We start from the raw sequence: 6437 nt of genomic DNA on the forward strand, positions 1-6437 counted from the left end.
CCAACTCCTTCATTGACCTTTTAGTGCAATAGCAAAAAAACATTTCTTCAGCCCTGTTATAAATAGGGAACTGAAGTTCAGTCGACACCGACAAAACCAAACACAGCACAGCTAGAAACTGTGTGTTACACAACAAATATTTTTTATGCGAATTAAAGCATATTCAAATGTGATAGTATTAACCTACAAATATATATTAATTATATATATCAACTCGTCATCGTTGGCAGCTTATATTGTTTTTAATGTCTCATTTTTACTGTTTACAGCCACGATTTGATCCAATATCTATGACCCATCTAGAGAGTTTTCTTATTAACAGAAACAGAGAGATCTATACTCATTATAATAAAAACGATAATACTTTTAATGAAGTAAATATTACTATATATTAATGTAGGAGCAATAACCGCCGCGAAATAAGTCTGAAAACTCAATTATTTGGGCATAAGCTGTGATCTCTTATCGCGTCATTATTTGCTCTTTTGTCCACTTTCTTCTGGTCCATTGAGGATTTTTTTTTTTTAATTTATTTTTTAGTTCTGCTAATCACTTTTCTCCAGCTCTTGAGAAATAGCTTGAGATTTTTTTATTTTTAATAGCCATATGGCCATATCTTATCAAAGTCAACAGTATCCTCTAGTGGTTAGGAGCGCATTGCATCACACACACACACACACTCACTCACACTCACACAGAGAAACACACACACACACACACATTGTACAGTTCAAAGGTTCTTGTATTTCCATGTTGTGCACAGGAAAGGTTGGTGCCAGGGAGATGTAGCATGGCGAAAGTTTTATGGCACTGGACGATAACTGAACTCTTAAGCCTTTCGCCTGCAGAAAGTGAAACCTGTTATTACCGCTGGTCGCCAATAACACGAGGTTTGTTGGAGTTAAAACACGAGGCTGCAGTGAAATTAAAGTAGCGTGTTCCTCTTTGAGCGTGGAAGTTGACCTTTGGGTACTGAATGTGTAAAAAAAAAAAAAAAAAAAAAAAGAGTTTAGTAAGTGGATCTTTGAGCTTAGATTATGTGACACAGCATATTCCTCATTTTGCTGGAAATCCCCTAAAACACCAACAGGAACACCTGACTTTCACCCGCCGTTTGTAAAAGCTATAAAGCTATAACTGTTAAACCCACATTATGTCTTTACTGCATATTCTTAGAAAACAAATATAAAGGTTATGCGTATTACTATAAATTTTTTGCCATGTTTTTGTCTGTTTAACGTCGTTTGAGCTGATATATATTGTGGCTACAGTAACATCCAACATAGAAGAAAAAGCTCCTTGAAAGAAGAATACATGGATATAAAAGTTATCCTGGCTCTGCTTTAGTCTATAAATCATGAGTCAGTAAAGACACAAAGAACCTGGTGTCTGACGAAAATTGCGTGAAATATGGTAAAAAGCAACTGAATAGTCTAAAATTACAGCTGTCAGATATATTATAACATGAAACACTTCTCATTATGTGGTTAAACCATCATCCTACAAACAATTTTAACATACAAGGACTGAACAAGAATAAACTACTGTAAGAAACAACCATCATAGCAAAATGTTAACTTAGCCTACTTCTTCTCAAAACATTATTAGTTATGTAATTAATATAATCTGAAAAAAAAAACAGAATGTTATTATTTTAGGAAAGTTACAGTTATTTTACATGTTGTGCAAAAGGAAAATATATACTTTTCTCTAATACAAATTGCACCATTTATCCCAAATACAGTCTTTCCACCCACCCCCCTCTAAATAAAGTGTGAGACTTTAAATTAGTTCTCACATCAAACATGAGCTCAATAAACAGTTTCATCTATTAAAACTGCATAAATGGAATTGGGTGCTTTTGACTGGGGGCCCCCGAGGACCCCAGTACATGGGTATTTTTAAAAAGCACTAATTAAAACAGAAACATGAAACAATGATATGAAGTCATTAGGAACAAATTGACTGACAAAGTCATGAAAAACTGGAATGATAGAATAATTAGATGTAACAAAAAAGTATACCTCTGGGGTCTGTGGGTACCCCAGTGGGTAGGATTAAGATTAAGGATGTGGTTCCCAAACTGGGGGTCCCAAAATCTGAGGGGTTGAAAGAGATAAGAAAGAAAAAATATATCTGTCGCTCAAATTTTTGTTGTTTTTGTCACTTTTCTCTCATTTCTGCTTTTTCTTGTAAAATAGCTAACTTGATATTTTCACCTCTTCAGACCTTCAGACCAGATTAAGTGACCACAAGCCAAAAAAAGGTCAAAAACAGCTGGTTTAAACCTTAAAACGCCAGAAAGCCGCCAGAAACCCGCACAGTGCGTTATGACAAATAATGGCACGATTAACCGCGATATGGGTTTTATTTTGAAACGTATAACGGGAAGTTCAGTGTCGTGTTTACGGCGGCAGGTCTGATCCGTAAAAAAAACACACAAAGGACTCATAAAGAGCAGAAGAAGAGGCGCTCGTGCCGATGTGATGCCGCTGGTGGAACAGATGGTTGGAGCGCGCGTGGTGCCCCATTAATCTGCCAGAGAAGAGGCTTTTCCAAGCGCGCGGGAGAAAGGATTATGACTCCCTTTTACACACACACACACACACACACACACACACACAAGGACACATAGGGACACGTGCGACTTGTGCATGGGCCCGCGGCCTCTCTGCACGAGGCGTTTTTTTTTTTTTTTTTTGTTTTGGCTACACTGATGAACGATCCTGGTATCTGAAGAAGAGTCTTTCAACAGCTACTGGAGCTTCATCTCCAAATCATTAGTCTGTTATTGTTAAAATAATTATATTAGAACTTGTCTAGATGCATTTATGTAGCGTTTGCATTAAAATAAAGAATTTAATTTATGTATTTTAACTATTTGAATCCAAAATGTCCAACCAATTACGACAGACGGAGTCACGGCGGCCACTAATTAGCAAAATATCTGCAACCAAAATACAATTAACAGTCTGTATAAGGCAAGAGAGTGAGAGAGAGAAAAAAAGGGTGCTGTATTTACAAAAGAGGTGTCACTTCAGTAATGTAAAAATAGGTCTACTCCAAAAAGATCAATATATTAAATACACAACTTCATGTTGTCTGTGTGTGAATGGAGCAGACAGCTCAGTGTAACGCTGTCTCTTTAATGATTGACCTCGTAAACGTGGATGTGTTGACAGACCTGTTCCTTACAAGCAATCAGGTGTCTGTCTATCAGTGATATTTCAAAGCCAACAAAATTTAGCCATAGGCTATAGGGGTATTGCACGGCTGGTTATTTAGAGAAATTTAAATTAACTTTAATGTTAAACTTTACTCTTCTTAGATTGTCACAGCTGTGTTCTGTAAAGGTTTTATTTTGTAGCCTGTGGATCCCATTATAATGTGTGGAATGATCTTAATTAAAGGACAGGTTCACAGTTTTTCACGTCTGTCTTAAGACAACAGTCAGGAACCCAAATGAACATTGAAACAGGTTTTTTCTTGCTGTAATCATTCCTGCTGTTCATACTGACCATTAGAAGATCTCATCCAAATGTGCTTATGATTGAGGGACAGAATCCACAGTCTTCATTTTGGGGAAAAAAATGTACTTAAAAGTTTATATGAGGATTATATGAGGCCTCGGCTGTCTGAGTTAGTCAAATAAAGCGGATATCTTCCACAGTTAGTCTTTGTAGTAAAAGAAAAAATCCCCTCATTGTGTCTCGATGACAGTGTTTTCCTGTTCAGCTGCAGTGGAAGGACTGTAGTAAAAAAGAAGGAATTTGGCACTAAAAATACAGTAGCTTTGAAAGATATCTACTTGATTTGACCCAGTTGGACGACTGAAGCCTCATGTTAGCTTCAAATAAACCTTTAAATACATTTAACCTCAAAATGAGGGCTGGATGGATCACTTCCACTGAAAACTGTCTTTTTTCCTCCAAGGAACAGCTTGTTGCCTACACTTTATTTTAGTCTGACCTACCATTGCCATGTGTTCTGAGCAAAACAAAACAGCTTTTCTGAGTTGGGTCCTGCAGGCCACCATGTATAAATATTGGCTCTGTGCCGACCTGAGGCTCCAGGTAGACATAAACCAGTAAAGTCTCTAAACTGGCACACATCATTTTGTAACACCATAAATACAGCCTCTATAAGTGTAGTATTTTGAGCAGAATGAGGTGAACCTGACAGGCTTTGAACCCAAATATCTCCTTTATTACACCTCCAGGTGAGGCAGTGATTCGTCTCGTGGGTATACTCGTGCACGCGACTGTATGGGCGCACAACCAAACGCCATTGGCACGAACAAAAGGGCTCCGAGGCGGCCTCGCGCACATTCAGGGAATTCTGCTGCGGGAGTCGCACAGACCTGCGTGAAGTCAGACAACCCGCAACAGGAAGTGTGGCGAATTACACCTCAAATTAAAAGAATCAGAAGTAGGTTTATGGCCGAGCACATACAAGGAATTTGCCTTGTTGTTGTGGTGTTTAACAATCAATATATACACAATAAATAAGTAAATTAAGGACCTGAAAGTGTCAGAGCTGATTACTGTGGGGGGAATTTTAAAGGAGGTCAAGGTCAATGTTATTGCTCCTAAATTTACACTGAAATCGTTTAAGAAAATTGTGCCTGTTTATGCAGCATAACTGGATTTTTGTCCTTGTTTGTAGTATGTGACAGTTGTATTGTTTGTGTTTATTGTTGTAACGATGTTTATGCTGCTCCCTTGGAGAAGAGATTTTAATCTCAGTGAGACTTTTACCTGCGTGGATATATATCTATAATCATAAATAATATAAAACAGAAATTAACAACAAAATATGTCAAATATACTCTAAGTGAAATGAGCTGTTATAAGTTTAAAGTCTAAAAGTGTGGGACGTAGTAAAGAGGGGAAACAAAAAGTTTTGGGTTGAGGATTTTAAAATGCTTAAACCACACAGAAAAAAAGCCACATTGAGGTCATGATACCAACAGTTTGTTAGTCCTAAAAACATTGAAATGCATGAGAAAAACAACAGTTTAGTGCTTTCAGAGATTTCTTCACTACACCACCATGCAGGGAAATTGTGGGATAAACTACTTTTACTACATGAACAATGAAATGTAAAAGTTGAAAAGTTAAATGAGTGTTTAACATAAGCTTTTCCATATGGATTGAGTCTGCTGGGGTTGTTGACCTCTAACATCCTGCTTATCTTAATCCTGGCCTGAGTAAGCTAACAGATATTTTTCTACAACTAGTCAAAGCTTTAGACTGTTTTTAGGAAAGACTGAATTCACTGTTGATGTAGCAATGTCATGAAATAAACTGCAATGTCACCTAAAAACAAAGATAATCATCTTCTATCTTCCTGCAAAGGCATCCGTTGAGGCTGCATCTAGTTTATTAGCTCTCTTTCTGTTCTGTTTATGAATGTAATCTTAGTATTTTACTTCTCATATCGTGAGTATGCCATAAGTAGTCTTCTCCTTTAAGCACAGATCTCTTTGCATGAAGAGACCTAGCCAAATTCAGTTAAAAGTATGGAGGTTTAGGGTTGCCATAACATAGATGTAAAGGTTGAAACTGAATTGAAATATATAGTGGTATATATGGTTTAGGTGTTTATAGGGCATATTGTGAAATTGAGTGTAATCTTGTAAAAGATGAACACCTCTGTATTTTTGCCAAGAAATTAACAATTTACTCTTTTGTAATTTGGTCAGAAAACTTTGGATCCAGGTATCAGAAAAAATTAAGTAGTTGGTTTTGTTCAGAAATCCCTTTAATTAAAACCAAAGGTATGTTTACTGGGGGGACTGGTCCCAAATACAAAAACATATCCACGTGTACATTTTCTGTCATTATTGTGGGTATAACAACAGTCAGAGTTATTTTCAGCCTGTGGAAGGAAGCAAAAGCTCCAGAACTGAAAAAATGGGTTAGTGCAATGGTGGAAATACCATTTAATGAATGTATGCTTGATAGAATAAGTGGGGATCAGGAGGAAAGGGTGTCACCTTGGACTGGTTCTGGCCGTATATTGAAATTGAAGATAGGTTTAAATAGTTATCAGTCTCCTATTTGACTATGTCATCCTGTAGTATGTATCAAGATATATGTATGACATATGTTTTCCCTCTGTTGATGTTTTTTTTTCAGGATTTATTTATTTATTTGTTTATTTTTCACTGGATTTATGTACTGGGGTTTACCTCCATAATATAATATAAAAATGTGCCATGTGCTCCTGTATTCTGGAGATAAGAATATATGTATTCCATATAGCCTACCAAGCCTTTCAAAAACTAATAAAAATTACAAAAAACAAAGAAACAAAAAAAACAAACTCTTTTTTTTGTTTTTAAATATTTTTCCCGGAAGCGAGATTAACTGTGCTACTTGACAGGAGTGTTTTCCTTGCCAAATTTTTTGTCCTAGGACGGCGAAGTCATGTCC

This window comes from Thunnus thynnus, chromosome 23 (genome assembly GCF_963924715.1).
Source record: "Thunnus thynnus chromosome 23, fThuThy2.1, whole genome shotgun sequence".
NCBI lineage: Eukaryota > Metazoa > Chordata > Actinopteri > Scombriformes > Scombridae > Thunnus > Thunnus thynnus.